General features: G+C 36.4%; 1 protein-coding gene and 1 long non-coding RNA gene across 3 annotated transcripts in view; both read right to left on the bottom strand.

The window, feature by feature from the left end:
• LOC114324245 (dipeptidase 1) overlaps nt 1–15,749 on the bottom strand; it is a 996,635-nt gene that overhangs the window by 263,700 nt on the left and 717,186 nt on the right. The gene's annotated exons all lie outside the window — the stretch shown is intronic.
• On the bottom strand, nt 438–14,252 carry LOC126881811 (uncharacterized). Its single transcript, XR_007697008.1, has 2 exons — nt 5,307–14,252; nt 438–1,064 (listed from the first exon to the last, which is right to left on the bottom strand). It is a non-coding gene; the product is annotated as an uncharacterized LOC126881811 (long non-coding RNA).

Raw genomic sequence — 15,749 nt, 5'->3', positions numbered from 1 at the left:
GCATTTCCACCCATTTTTCTATTGTGGACTTTTTCTGACGTCATCCTGAACACAATGCAAAAAGTTGCAAGTCTCTAGCTGCTGTATTTGAAGGGTCAGGGGGAAGAACGATGAATGTCTATCTGCAAGCGTTTTCGGTAAAATGAGAAACAAAGTTACATATTCATTGTTTTTCCCCTTGCGTCCAATCTTGTGGAGTGATTTTAAGATGATTATCATCTTTACTTCCCCTTGGCCATTCACCGGTTGATACTACTCTTTCTAAGCTAACATATTGCACAAAAACCGCAAAATGACCAAAAATTGACATTCTTCGTTTTTCCCTCTGACCCTTCATTTAAAATCGATTGGTGCCGGTTATTTAGTGCTAAGTGCCCTGGTCTACCTATATGTTATATTAAAAGAATATAGGATATTTGAAATAAGATAACTCCAGATTATTACAAAAAGTTTATTTATAATACAATAATAAATATATCCAGATGCATTAAACAATTGAAGGAAGATACAATAAATACTTTGAAATAAGTAACATAAACTTTTTTCCTTAAAAACTCTAAATGAGAACAAGGTATTTACATAATATTAAGGCACTTCACGAATATGCTGTAATATTTTTGTAAAAACCATGTTTTACGAACATTTTTATATTAAAACCATCTTAAGCGTCCCTACTATTAGTCTAGGCGCCAGGGGCCACCGTGTCCTTTTCGATTCTGATGGACAAGTTCAACGGTTTCTTATGGACTTTTGGCTGCTGATTTCGAATTTCGAGAGAGGATTTCGATCCGAGTGGTCAAAAAATTGTTATAAACAATTTAATTGTTTATAAGGCTCTGGCTCATAAACTAAAAGAGGTAAAAAAATGTTTCAAATAAAATGTTGTTCCTTGATAAAAAACGAAGAAAAAAACGTTTACTAAACTTAAATCCAGCAATTAGAACTCAAGGTATTGTAAAATTAGTGCACAATACAAATTGCAAAATAAGTATTTTTCGAAGCTTTATCGACTGTAACTCGGCTTCTATGAATTCAAATGAGCCTTAGAAGATCTCATTTTAAAGCTTAGTGTAACAAAATAATTATTGACCTACCCTCGTATACCAGCTCCCGTCTCCGCACAGACAGAACACTATCGATGTTTCGAGATACGCCGATGCAGCGCCGATGACGTGCAAGCGGTCGAGTCACATGGACATAGCTGGAGATATATAGATATTTCTGGAATATCTGTATCGCATATATAAATAGGACATATTTGTAAATAGGGTTAGTCTTAAGCTAAAGTTTGTAAAGTAAACTTGTATAAATAAATAATAAAGTCGTAAATAAATTACGAACCGCTAGTTTTATTGTAATTAGAAGTAATTACACTAATCACGCTACAGTTGGTGTCGGTGTTCGGTTAACTTAGTGCGATATAAATAAGTGAATTACAGAGAGACTTTAAAAGACTTTTGAACTTTATTCGTCGGGAATAACCGGAGTGCGTTAATTGTTCGGTATTCGGAAAGACTTTAAAATACTTTTGGACTTTATTCGTCGGGAATAGTTAAAGTGCGTTGATTGTTCGGTATTCGGAAAGACTGTTAAAAGACATTTTGGAAAGTACGTGTGTGCCGACCAAAGATGTTGCTACAAGAACTTACAGTAAAACAGCTCCGTGAACAGCTCGAGGAACGGGATCTGGACAGCAGTGGGCTCAAGATAGTCCTACAAGCACGACTCGAGGATGTCCTCACGAAGAACGGAGAAGACCCAAAGACGTTCCACTTCCAGTCAGCAGAACAAGTAATCTTATCGAAATTAAAAACTGTTTCTGAAACGATCGATGAAACTTCTAGAAGAAGCGACGAGAAACTTGAAGAAGTTAGTAGAAGAAGCGACGAGAAACTTGAAGAAGTTAGTAGAAAAAGCGACGAGAAACTTGAAGAAGTTAGTAGAAGAAGCGACGAGAAACTTGAAGAAGTTAGTAGAAAAAGCGACGAGAAATTCGAAAATGTTGCTAAAAGATTCGATGAGACTTCTCAAATAATTAAAGAGGTCTGTAGGCAAAACAACGAAAAACTAGAAGAAGTTTGTAAACAGAACAATGAGAAATTTGAAGAAGTTTCTAGAACATTCGATAAGATGCAGAAAAGTGTAGAGACCGTAGAAGAAAAGATCAAACAACTAGAGAGCATGATAACCGATACAAAAGTACAACCATCAGTTAATGCAGCAGCGTTAGATCCGGTAGTGAAAGATGAACTACCGAGAGACGAAACGTCGCATAATATGAGATTCAAATTACCACCATTCGATGGAAAGTCCTCTTGGTCCATATATCTTAGACAATTTGAAGCTATTGCGACCGCCAATCATTGGACCGAACAGGAAAAGGCTGTTTCCTTGACTGCTGCTTTGCGAGGTGATGCTGCAGATATATTAAGATCAATTCCTAAGGGTCAAGAAAATTGTTACCAGACCTTGTTCACTCGTCTAGAAAAACGCTATGGAGATGCCCATCTACAACAAGTATACAAAGCACAACTGCGAAGTAGAAGTCAACGAGCAAGTGAGAATCTGCAAGAATTTGAAGCAGATGTGGCTCGTGTGGTGCGGTTGGCTTATCCAGAGGTGCCAGACAGCGTTTTAGAAGAAATTGCAGTAGATACCTTCGTCAATGGGCTGAAAGATAATGAACTACAGAAAGCTTTACGACTAGCAAGGCCGAAAGTTTTAGATGAAGCACTTGCTATTGCCTTGGAACACGAAGCAGCTAGCCAAGCTTCACGAAACAATCGAGTAATAACCGTGGAAAAAGGCGATAAGAGAAAAGATGAACGTTTGGTGGAAATGGTACGGAGGGTGATTCGTGACACGATGCCGAAGAGACGCATGAAGAGGGCTGGAAGAGTTGGTTCAAATACAGATGCTTCCTCGATACGGCCATGCAGTGAAAGTTGTAATCACCGGCTTAAAGTAGATGAACAGCTTTGCCCTGTGAGACGAACTACCGTCGTTAATGAGCAATGGCAGCCACAACAGTTACAAGAAGCCCAAGAAGACGGTCCATGTATAAAAAGAGTATTGGATTGGATGCGTCGAGGTGAGAGACCTAGTTGGCAAAACATTAGTGCATGTAGTCCGGAAGTCAAGGCCTACTGGAGCCAATGGAATTGCCTGATACTAAAAGATGATCTTCTGTACAGAACCTTTGAGAACGATGATGGTACAGAATCTAAGCTTCAGTTGATTGTACCTAAAAGTAAAGTGTCAGAAGTATTGCGTCAGTTGCATGACGGTACATCAGGTGGACACTTTGGTATTACGAAGACTCTGCAAAAGGTTCGACAACGGTTCTATTGGGTGAACTGTAAAGATGATGTAAGAAGATGGTGCCAGAAATGTGAACTGTGTGCATCCGGTAATGGTCCAGTTGGTAAAAAGAGAGCACCCATGAGACAGTACAATGTTGGCAGTCCTATGGAAAGAGTAGCAATCGACATTGCAGGTCCATTTCCAGAAACTGATGCTGGAAATAAATACATCCTGGTAGCCATGGATTATTTTACGAAATGGACCGAGGCCTATGCATTACCAAATCAAGAAGCTGCTACCGTTGCAGAGGTACTTGTTAAAGAATTCTTCAGCCGATTTGGTGTTCCCTTGGAGATCCACTCCGACCAAGGGCGAAACTTTGAGTCAGCTCTTTTCCAAAACGTTTGCAAATTGATTGGTGTCAATAAGACCAGAACAACACCCCTGCATCCTCAATCAGATGGGATGGTCGAGAGGATGAACCGAACGATGGGTAAACACTTGTCCAAAGTTGTATCTGAACATCAGCGAGATTGGGACCAACACATTCATTTATTCCTGATGGCCTACCGCTCGGCCGTAAATGAAACTACAGGTCAAACACCAACCTGCCTGATGTTGGGTCGTGAAGTTCGGTTGCCCTGCGACCTAGAGTTTGGCTGCGGACCTTCCGAGGAACATGTTGCAGGCGAAGACTACGTTGACCGCCTGAAATTACGAATGAACAACATTCATGAACTTGCCCGACAACACATCCAGATAGCCAGTGACAGAATGAAAGATCAATATGATTCTCGATGCAAGAATGAAAGCTTCGAAGTAGGTGATCTTGTCTGGCTTTATAATCCGCAACGTCGTCGAGGCTTATGTCCTAAACTGCAAAGACAATGGGAAGGTCCATATGAAGTTAAGAAGAAAATAAATGACGTAATATATAGAATTAAGAAGTTGCCAAACGGTAAACCAAAAGTTATTCACATAAATCGTCTTGCACCATATGCTGGCTCAAATGAAACAGAGGAAGCCCGAGTCCTCCAACAGGAGATGAAAGATGCACCACAGCCAAGTTTTAAGGAATTTATGTCAAATTACGCAGAAAGAAAGAGTGCTAGATTCGGCGTGACCACAGAAGTTCAGCAAGATCTGTTTGGTGTTCCAGAAAACGTCTCTCTAGCCCACTGTGTTGCCCAAGACCTCGAGATGACTAAAGGAATCTCGTCCGTATTCAATAGAAAGTTCGGCCGCCTGGACGAGTTAAGGAATCAACAACCTAAAATTGGAAGAGTATTGCGATTGGAAGATGGTCCTCGATCTTTGCTGTATATAGTGACCCGGAAGTCTTATACGGACACGCCAAGCTACGAGAACATATGGCGTGCTCTAACTAATTTGAAGAAAATGGTCTGTAATTATGACATCAAAGATTTGGCTTTACCAAAAATTGGCCATGCAGTAGAAAATCTGGATTGGAAGATTGTGAGAAGCATGCTGGAAGTGATCTTCAGAGAAACTGGCGTACGGATTACTGTGTGTTGCATGAACCCGAAGATGTCATACCCTTCAAAGACAGTAGACTGTTACTTCTTTTCTAGGGGTGTATGCAGAGCTGGAGAATCCTGTAGATTCCGCCATCCTGGGCCATCTAGAGTTGCTGATCGGGACGCTCAGATCTTAAGAGGGGAGCAGTGTAACAAAATAATTATTGACCTACCCTCGTATACCAGCTCCCGTCTTAGCACAGACAGAACACTATCGATGTTTCGAGATACGCCGATGCAGCGCCGATGACGTGCAAGCGGTCGAGTCACATGGACATAGCTGGAGATATATAGATATTTCTGGAATATCTGTATCGCATATATAAATAGGACATATTTGTAAATAGGGTTAGTCTTAAGCTAAAGTTTGTAAAGTAAACTTGTATAAATAAATAATAAAGTCGTAAATAAATTACGAACCGCTAGTTTTATTGTAATTAGAAGTAATTACACTAATCACGCTACATTAGTTAATAGGCTTGCAAAAAAAGTTTGTTAAATTACTTTATGTTTATTTGTTTTAAAGTTATATACGTTTGAAGTTATAATTTTTTTAAAAAAATTGTATATTAATTTGTTTATGTGTTTCAAACAAATTTGAGCTATAAACAATTTTATACTTTAATTAACAATAATGATAGCAGAACTCAAAAGGAACAATTTGAGCTTATGAAAATGTTCGTAAGTGTATTGATGGCCAAGATATCGATATTTTAATGGCGCGCTATGAGGCTCAAAATCTGCTCACAGTCAAGTAAGTGACGAAATTCGTTTAGCTTTATCGATCTTAACTCGGCTTCTACGAATGGAAATGAGCCTTAGAAGATCTCATTTTAAAGTTTAATTAATAGGCTTCCAAACAAAGTTTGTTAAGTTAATTTATCTTTATTTGTTTTAAAGTTATACCCGTTTGAAGTTATAAAATTATACATTAATTTGTTTATGAGGGTTTCAAACAAATTTGAGCTATGGTGTATTCTACGAATATACGACTGTTTTGGATTATAGCGACAACGAATATTTTAGTGTGCAACATAAGAAGTACGAAAGTATTTTGCTATAATAATTACTTCAAAAAACAATAATATAATTTGCAATTTACTTTCGTTCTTCATATTTTGCACAGTAAAATATTCGTTGTCGACGATAATCCAAGAGGGTGGTATATTCGTGGAATGGGGTATATAAACAATTATACTTTAATTAACAATAATGATAGAAGAACTCAAGATATCAATATTTTAATGGCGCGCTATGAGGCGCAAGATCGGCTCACAGGCAAGTAAGTGACGAAATTCGTAGCAAAAATATCGACATCTTGGGCAAAAATAAACTTACGAACATTTCCATAAGCTCAAATTGTTCCTTTTGAGTTCTTCTATCATTATCGTTAATTAAAGTATAAATGTTTATAGCGCAAATTTGCTTGAAACCCTTATAAACAAATTAATGTATAATTTTTTTAAGAAAATTAGAACTTCAAACGGGTATAACTTTAAAACAAATGAAGATCAAGTACTTTAGCAAACTTCGTTTCGAAGCCTATTGATTAAGCTTTAAAATGAGACCTTCTAAGGCTCATTTGCATTCGTAGAAGCCGAGTTACGATCGATAAAGCTTCGAAAAATACTTATTTTGCAATTTGCATTGTGCACCAATTTTACAATATCTTGAGTTCTAATTGTTGGATTTAAGTTTAGTAAACGTTTTTTCTTCGTTTTTTATTAAGGAACAAATTTTATTTGAAATATTTTTTATCTCTTTTAGTTTATGAGCCAGAGCCTTATAAACAATTAAATTATTTATAACAATTTTTTGACCACTCGGATCGAAATCCTCTCTCGAAATTCGAAATCAGCAGCCAAAAATCCATAAGAAACCTTTGAATTTGTCCATCAGAATTGAAAAGGACACGGTGACCTCTATTTGGCGCTTAGACTATACGTCCAACGTGCACGCTGGTTTTCGAAATCAGCGTCGGGTCTGTATGCGAATAATCCTTCGTATTTAAACGGGCACTCCAACACAAACTCGGTGTTGGTTTTCTGAGTCAGCGCCGAGTCCATGTGCGAATAACCCTTTATATTAAGTTGTCAGAGTGCAGGTACACTTTGGACAGGCCCGTTTAAATACGAAGGATTATTCGCACACAGACTCGGTGCTGATTCCGAAAACCAGCGTGCACCTTGGACGTTTCCTTAGGACGCATCCATAGTGCCCGCTAGTTTTTGAGTCAGACAGCCAGCTCCAAGTCAGTGTGCGAATTATCATTTCGTAGTTGTCAGCGCGCTGGTGCATTTGACTCGATTCGGGTCGTTTTGCTGTTTATGGATTTTTTTGGATCTACGTTTGTCCTGTTTCAGGTGATCTAACACCTCTTCAGAACGTCGTATCTCTAATGCTGGTGCACTTTGGATAGGTCCATTTAAATACGAAGGATTTAGCTACACCGACTGGGCATCGGCTTTCTGACTCACGCTGGAAACCAGCGTGCACTATGGTCGCGCCCTTGACAACAAAATGTATGTGGGCTTAATTAGCCAAGTAGCGTGTGCCATAGCTGTGTGATGATAGGGAAGAAACATGAAATGGTTTTAAAATGGTTATTATGTGAAAATGTTTGTTAAAAAAAGGTTTATTAATTTATACAAGAGACACTTACTGAGGTATCAGTCTCATAATCTACGTATCTTTGTGCAAAGATTATATACAACGTATCTTACATGCACCTACTTTTCGTATTAATATTTTCTATTGCACGGATATTACAAGCTCATGAATCAAATATACTAATTTGGAAAAAACATTTTTTAAATGAAGTCACAGATTTAAACAACTTGAAACAATCTATACATCTAATACTCTTTATGAAGAAATTATATTTTTTCATTGCGCGAAAATTACCCGTCTTACTCTAAAAAAGTTAGAGGTGTAATGCTTTATTTCCAAGCCTACATGGCAAGAACGAATTTCAAATGTAGCCCTCCAATAAAGGCTTCAGTACACCCCATTGAGGGAGGTGGCAGAAGAGGATAAGTTACTTCTTCCACCAGTGGAATACAATAAACCTCCAGTGCTAATAGTTCATCGATTAGCTAATCGATTTTCACAAAGCCTTTGATACACAGCAAAGTTTGAGTATCAAAGCAAAGTACTACAGGCGCTTAAAGAATGCAGGCTAGAGTATAGGTATACAAAATTCTTATACAATATTATGTATACCTAATAGAGGCAACAATCCCTGTCAAATTACATACCAATAGTAATCGCATAAAAATAGAGCGAATGGTTAAATAAGGGGACCCAACGTCACCTAAACTATTTCATACGGTGCTGAAGAAAGGATAGATGGAGAATACCTACACAACTTACCTTTCGCCGATGATATATTCATAATAGCTGAGGATCTAGGTATGGCAAGGGAGATGGTACAGGAACTTGTTGTGGCTACATAAAATGTAGGTTTAAATAAAACCATCTCGAAAACAAAAATAATGACAAATATGGTACCCAACCAGAATATCAGTATTACCAGACTCACCAACTGAACTGAACCAGATAACCAGACTCACGAACTGAAGAGAAGAATCGGTCTTCATATGGTAGCATATGGAAAACTGTGAGCAGCATATGGAAAACTTTTAAAAGTGAGTTGCCAACGTGCCTAAAGAGAAAGGTATTTGATCTCTGCGTCCTCTCAGTCTTGACATACGGAGCAGAAACACTTACCTTAACTAAAGCATCGGCTAACTAAGAGTCACACAGAGAAGAATGGAGCGGTCCATTTTGGGAATAGCCCTGCCTGCGAGACAGAATCAAAAACAAAGAAATCAGGAGAAGACCAAAGGTGACTAACATCATCGAAAGGATAGCCAGACTAAAGTGGATATGGACAGGACACATAGCAAGAATGACAGATAAGCGATGGACAAAGAGGTTATTGGAATGGAGACCGAGAGAAAACAAGAGAAGCGTCGGTCGACCACCTACAAGATGGACTGAAGATTTAAGAAGGCTCAATAAAAACTGGATGAAACGGCGCAGGATAGACAGGGTTGGAAACAGGAGGAGAAGGCCTGTGTTCAGCAGTGGACTTTTGCGGCTGGATGTTGTATGTTGGATATCGCCTTGGTGTATGAGCCGCATAACAGAGGGTATATTTTTATATAAAAATGTTTCCCCTTAAAAACCAAAATTGATTATTTCGCAATTTTTTGAATCGCAATATTCAGACTAGTTCGTTTTCATTGTAAAGCAGTGTATAATATTTTGGTACTATAACTATTATACTTGAAGTTTTTTAGATTTATTAAAAACATTTCAACTGACCGAAAAGTGTAGCAAAACAAATACCTGGCACATGTTAATTTTTACAAAGAGAGCTAAATTGGAAAACAATATTATTACACGTGTAAGTTCAAGGTTACCGCATTTTTTATTTGTAAGAAAATTTGCAAAACAACAAAATATTGACACAGTTTAATTATTACAATAACGGTTTTTGTATTTGTTTATGCAAGTATATTAAGGACTAATAAATTGTATTTCTTTCTATACATACTTTAAAAATCATTTTGCAATAATAATTATTATAAAGACCAAAGTAGACTTCAAAAATGAAAAAGAAAACGTTTGTTCTTGTTCTTGTGCCCTTTCAGATGGTGGAATTTCGACAAATTTCTTTTTATTTTACATTTTTCTGACTGTTTACAATTATTGTTTTCCTTGCATTTAATTAAAGTTTTGCTTCTTTCTAATTTCTTCTTACGAAGTATTTCTAAATAATTTTCGTTGGTTTTATTCTGTACAAGCACACATCGACATAAATATATGATTACTTCTTTCTAATGTAATTGATTATTCTTGTATTCTTTAATTTTACATTGCATTCGTTTGGAATAACCCGATTCTGAAAGGCAAGTATGAAACTTTCTTTTTCGAGAACCATCTTTCCTGATGCCAACCAATGGTTCGATGATGAATTGTTGACATAGTCTTGGTTGCCTTCTTTGGACTGTCGCCTATGCAAAGGTTTACCCATCCAGATGTACCTTTGTTCTGCCTTAAAAAGATGGTTTATCTTGATACCTCTGCCTGAAACGGCGAGTTTCTGTTTTAATCCAGAACTATGTTGTTTTCTGGATCATGTGAATGTGTCGCAGTGTTCAGCATTATTTCTTCAAATAATTGATGGATTCGACCGTTACTTGATGGAAGTTCATTTTATCTAACAATAAAACACTGAAAACGTTTGTTTTCTATACTTCCACAAAATTTATTACAACTATGTGACCACAGCTGTTTCGGCAGAGTGCCTTTCTCAATAGACTTTCTCAATACAAGTGATTTAGATTACTATGGGTTTGCCTTTTTAAAGTCTTTAACTGAAGAGGTTGAGGAGTGGGGAGCTGTTTGTCTCGAGTTGGTCATTCAGAATTATATCTGTATTTTTCAATTTTTTAATTTCCATAGATTGTAATAAAGATAGCTTAAGACCTTTATTCTGAATATGCAGAATTTGAAACTGTTCATTAAAAGAATGATTATGATCTAGAAGGTGAAGTGCGTATGTAGAAGTGTCTGTTTTTCTATTGTTGAAAGCCCTTTTGTGTTCTGCTATCCGTTTGTCAAAGGTTCTGCCAGTTTGACCGAGAACTCATGTTTGTTGTGTAGTCTGGTAATTGTTACATCTAGAAAGTTTATGCACTTATTCTGTTCGGTTTCTATTGTAAACTCAATATTACAGTGGAACCCCGATAAGTCGGCCCCCGATAACCCGGAAGTCCGGCTAACCCGGACCGATTTTCATCAGATAAACATTTTAATTTTCAGTATTTTGTATTTTGACAACGACACCCGATTTGGGCGTCGAAATGTTAATAAAATTATTTTTCAATTTAATTGTGGCTTATTTCCTATCAAAATACATAGTTAATTATCAGATAAACATTTCAGTAATAAAAATGTATGTAATATAATATTTGAGAGATAATGTGTATTTGTGTAATTTGAACTATACGATAGTAAAAATGACTCATGGCACACGCCGCGCCGGCAGAAACAACAGACACCTGTCTGTAGTCCTTTATATATTTCAAACAGCATTGTTTAAAAAGACTAAAAGACTACCTATTTAAAAAATTCTTTTTCAAACAATGGTCTTTAGTTTTCACTGTTCTTAAAAATAACATCACATCGATTGTGACTGTATTGTGTGTAGTACAGTCTTGTATATTGTTGGTTCCGTTTGCTTACGTTTGTGTTTGCGTGTTTTTAGTAATTTAGATGTGTAGGAGGTACTGTGCATATTTATATATATTTCAATTCTAACGGAGTTTATCTGTAAGTATACCGTATTTTATTAATTTTTACCATATTCTCTGGCTAACCCGGATTTTCGATAACCCGGATCGGCCGCGGTCCCGATTAATCCGAGTTATCGAGGTTCCACTGTACTATGAAGTGAATTAATGTATGATAGAAATTGGTCAAGTTGCCTGTTAGTTCCTGTAAAGCATACTAGTATATTATCATCCACGTATCTCCACCAATATAAGAACTGTTTAAATACGGGATATTTAGAAATTGTTGTTTCAAGCTGGTTCATAAATATATCTGATAGCAATGGGCTTAGAGGATTACCCATAATAAGTCCTGCACTGTTGTTTGAGTATATTTGATTATTGAATTCAAAATAGGCTTGATTTATGCAAATTTAAAGAAGGTGCAAAATTTCAGATGCAATGATCGGATTTGTACTATTATTGTCTAAAAGATTTTTAACTAAAACAAAAGTTTCTGTAGGAGGAACACTAGGAATAAGATTTTTTACGTCAAATGAGATTAGTCTGGAGTTGTTGGGCAATTGAAAATGTTGTATTTTATTAACTAGTTCTAGTGTATTTTTTACGGTGAATTTAGGTGAAAATTTAGTGTATTCTGTAATAATATCTGACGGTTTTTTTTGAAAATTTATATGACGGAGCTGTATAAAAAGAAACTACAGGCCTTATTAGGTGGTCAGGTTTGTGTAGTTTAATAAAAGAGGAGTATAATTTAGGAGGTTGTGGGTTCATAATATTAAGGTATTTCTGTTCTGTTGGACTTGTGGTGACTGTCCGAAAACTTACATTGGTCAAACTGGCAGAACCTTTGACAAACGGATAGCAGAACACAAAAGGACTTCAACAATAGAAAAAGAGACACTTCTGCATACGCACTTCACCTTCTAGATCATAATCATTCTTTTAATGAACAGTTTCAAATTCTGCATATACAGAATAAAGGTCTTACCATATCTTTATTAGAATCTATGGAAATTAATAAATTGAAAAATACAGATATAATTCTGAATGACCAACTCGAGACAAACAACAGCTCCCCACTCCTCAACCTCTTCAGTTAAAGACTTTAAAAAGGCAAACCCATAGTAATCTAAATCACTTGAGAAAGGCACTCTGCCGGAACAGCTGTAGTCACATAGTTGTAATAAATTTTGTGGAAGTATAGAAAACAAACGTTTTCAGTGTTTTATTGTTAGATTATTTCTTCAGCTCTTCTAATTATTTTTCCACTTCTCACTCATCACATCGTACCTATAATATATTCCTTAACACTTTCAAGTCCGCCGATACGGCTCCCGTGTTCACACTGTTATCAATCTGGTGCCATCGACAAGCCTACCTTGTTCACATTTCAACAATTTTCCAACCAAAGACTGTATAAAAGGGGCATATGAGACAAATATCTGATATTGGCTAGGAGCTGAAAGTGTTAACTATTATTAGGTTACGTACGGAACTAAACAGATAAGTGAGATTATGTAATACATTTACCAGAGATGTCAAGGTTTAATAAAGTTTGGGTTTAAAAATTTATCTACAAATATCATTTGTTGGGTATGCGTATGGTTAGCATATATTTTTACTATGTATTAATCTATTGTTGTGGGAGCTTTATCTCTTATCGGCAGTTATGAAAAAGAACCTTGTCCAGTTATCGTTGAGCTACTTCTGTGCTGATAATGATATGACAATAATTTTCACTGGTGATGATAAAACAAACAACGATGTTGGCATTGACTGTGGACGTGACGTTATTAAAATTATATAAAAAAGATAAACACAGTTTTCCAATTTTGCACAAAAGTTAAAAATCAATAATTAATAAGGTAGTTCATGCAAATAATGTGTATTTCTATATTTTTTTGTGTTAGTTTGAAATAGAACTTTTTTTGAATATGTTTAAATGATTTTAGTAAATCTGGGATTTTATTGAATAAAAAATATCCCGTAATGAGTATTCCCTATTTGCATTTCCCCGTAAAAATATATAGTAACGTTAATTTTAATTTATGTTAATGTCGGTGAATATTCTACTATTGAAAAATCATTTCATTTAAACAATATGCTTTTTAAATAGTATAATTTGAAGTTAAAGTTGAACTATTACTTTTTTGAATACCTAGAATATTTTACTTTCTCGAGCCTTTTAATTTATTCTATCAAAACGATTTCATCATAATGCAATGAGACTACAAAATCGTTTCCAATTTCTTTTTGTTTTTTGAATTAGGCAGATCCTTGAACGAATCTCTTTCTTGGAATACATTTTAGTTGTAAAATAGCTCAAGCAGCGGCCAAAGAAATAAAAGGCAAAAGTACCCCGTACAAACCTTATGGAAATTAGGTCCCAGTGGATTTAGTTAAAACTTTGGGAAAATACTCTTTAAAGCATCCCGATAAAAAGTTCTCATGGGCACATCACGATCGTATGGAGGATTTTCAAGATATAGAGGCACAAACTAGGAAAATTATAAGATTTACCGGGTATTCCAATTCCCTGAGTTATTGGTTATCTGGCAACATGTAGCAGTTCGGATTAAATAAAAGTACTAGTAGTCTACGATTTTTTCCTGGCTATCCAATGGTGACCTTTACTTTTATTGACCTTCAACGGAGGTCATCTTCTAGAGTTTAGAGGGTTTTTAGCATTAAATTGATAGGCAGAATATGTAGTACCGAAGACCCTCGAAACTCCAGGAGCCCCTTTCATTGACCTTGGAAACCAAGTGCTCCGGGAGTCGGTTCTGGTGGCATATTCGTGTTTAGCGACCTCAAAAAACCGTCCAGTAATTCATTTGCATCAATTAATTGCCGAAAACCATCGAAACTCTAGAAGATGACGTCCCTTGCAGTGGCCCTGGCCACCACGTCCTCCGGAGGTCATTTCTGATGGCATATTAGTGTTTAGCGATCCCAAGAACCCATGAGTAATCTGTTTACTTATATAAATTTAATGCTGAAAACCCTCGAAACTCTAGAAGATGACGTCCGTTGAAGGTCAAGGTAAAAGTAAAGGTCGCCATTGGATAGCCAGGAAAAATTCTAGACTACTAGTACTTTTATTAAATCCAAACTCCTACATGTTGCCAGATAACCAGTAACTCAGGGAATTGGAATACCTGGTAAATCTTATAATTTTCCGAGTCTGTGCCTCTATTTTGAAAATCCTCCATACCATCGAGATGTGCCCATGAGAACTTTTTATCAGGATGCTTCAAAGAGTATTTTCTCAAGGTTTGAACTAAATCCATTGGGACCTAATTTCCATAAGGTTTATGCGGGGTACTTTACAACAATCACCAGACCAACAATGACATACGTGGCAGAGACACAACCTGACACAGAGTGGGGAAAAATAATGCTCAAAACTGCAGAGATAAAAATCCTTAGAAAAATCGATGGTAAGACACTAGGGGACAAAGCTAGAAGTACAAATATACGAAAGAGATGCAAAGTAACGAACATCAAACGTTGGAGCAAAAACAGAAGAGTAGAATGGAACGACCACATAAGCCGAATAACAACAAATAGGACATAAGGACAGCGAGAGACGGTTCCCCAATAGGAAGACGATCAGTGGGATGATCACGAAAATGATGGAACGACAACTTACTGGAGACGCATTGAAAAACAGACAGTCATGTCTACAAAAAAAGAAGAAGTTTTAAACCTTCCAATTAATAATTGGTAGTCGTTCAAGCTAGCAGGTAAAGGATCATATTGAAGGGAAAAGTATATTGGGTATTATACAACGTATATTGAAATAGTAATAAGCAGGAACCAAAAAGCTTTTTAGGTTTAACAAGTTGCTGTCCATAAGGCTTTTTATTCACCACTCATGAAAAATTTAAGTAATGACACTGTAACTTGTTTTCAATTTGAAGCAAACATCACTGTGTTTATTGTTATTTCCGAATATCATTTCAGTTTCTGTCGAAATTTACCTGCAGCTGAACATCAGCGACGAGAAACACTGACTGCAGCGGATCTTAAGAAACTGCCACCATACAATAATTCGGTTTCCGCTGATGATGAATAGTGTAGGAAACAGAGGTTGAACCTCGCAAAATGGACAAAAGTCCGGTTTCATTTTGTTTCTGGTATATCAAGGGGTGGTTATTATGAGACTAACTTTTTCTTAAAAAAATTCGCCCCGGAACCCCCCTTTTCATCCCTTTAAAGGGAGTAATTTGTGGTTTTTGCCAAACGTAGCCCTTCCTGTACGTTTTGCAAAAAATTTACTTAATAGTAAAATAAAGAGGACTATATTTCCTACTATTTATTTCCCGACAGCATATGTCTATCACCCACCGTTTAGCGGGGGTTGCGCACCAAAGTTGACAAATTTTTAAAAAAGATGTTTTAAAAAAAAATTATTTTTCCCTAACTGTAATGAAAATTAAGAAGAAACCCTGTGGAAATTAATCACAAATAAGTGGCTGATTTTTTGGTGTAGGTTTCATTTAAGGGCAATTGCCAATTTTTTAATTACAGGGTGTTACATTTTAAAAAACCCCTTTTTATACCATCTGAACCGCCTATGCTAGAGTAAAAAAACTTTCAG

Source organism: Diabrotica virgifera, chromosome 3 (genome assembly GCF_917563875.1).
Source record: "Diabrotica virgifera virgifera chromosome 3, PGI_DIABVI_V3a".
In the NCBI taxonomy this organism is placed as follows: Eukaryota; Metazoa; Arthropoda; class Insecta; order Coleoptera; family Chrysomelidae; genus Diabrotica; species Diabrotica virgifera.
Note: the sequence above shows the minus strand (reverse complement) of the source record. Positions and strands in the feature narration are given on the sequence as shown.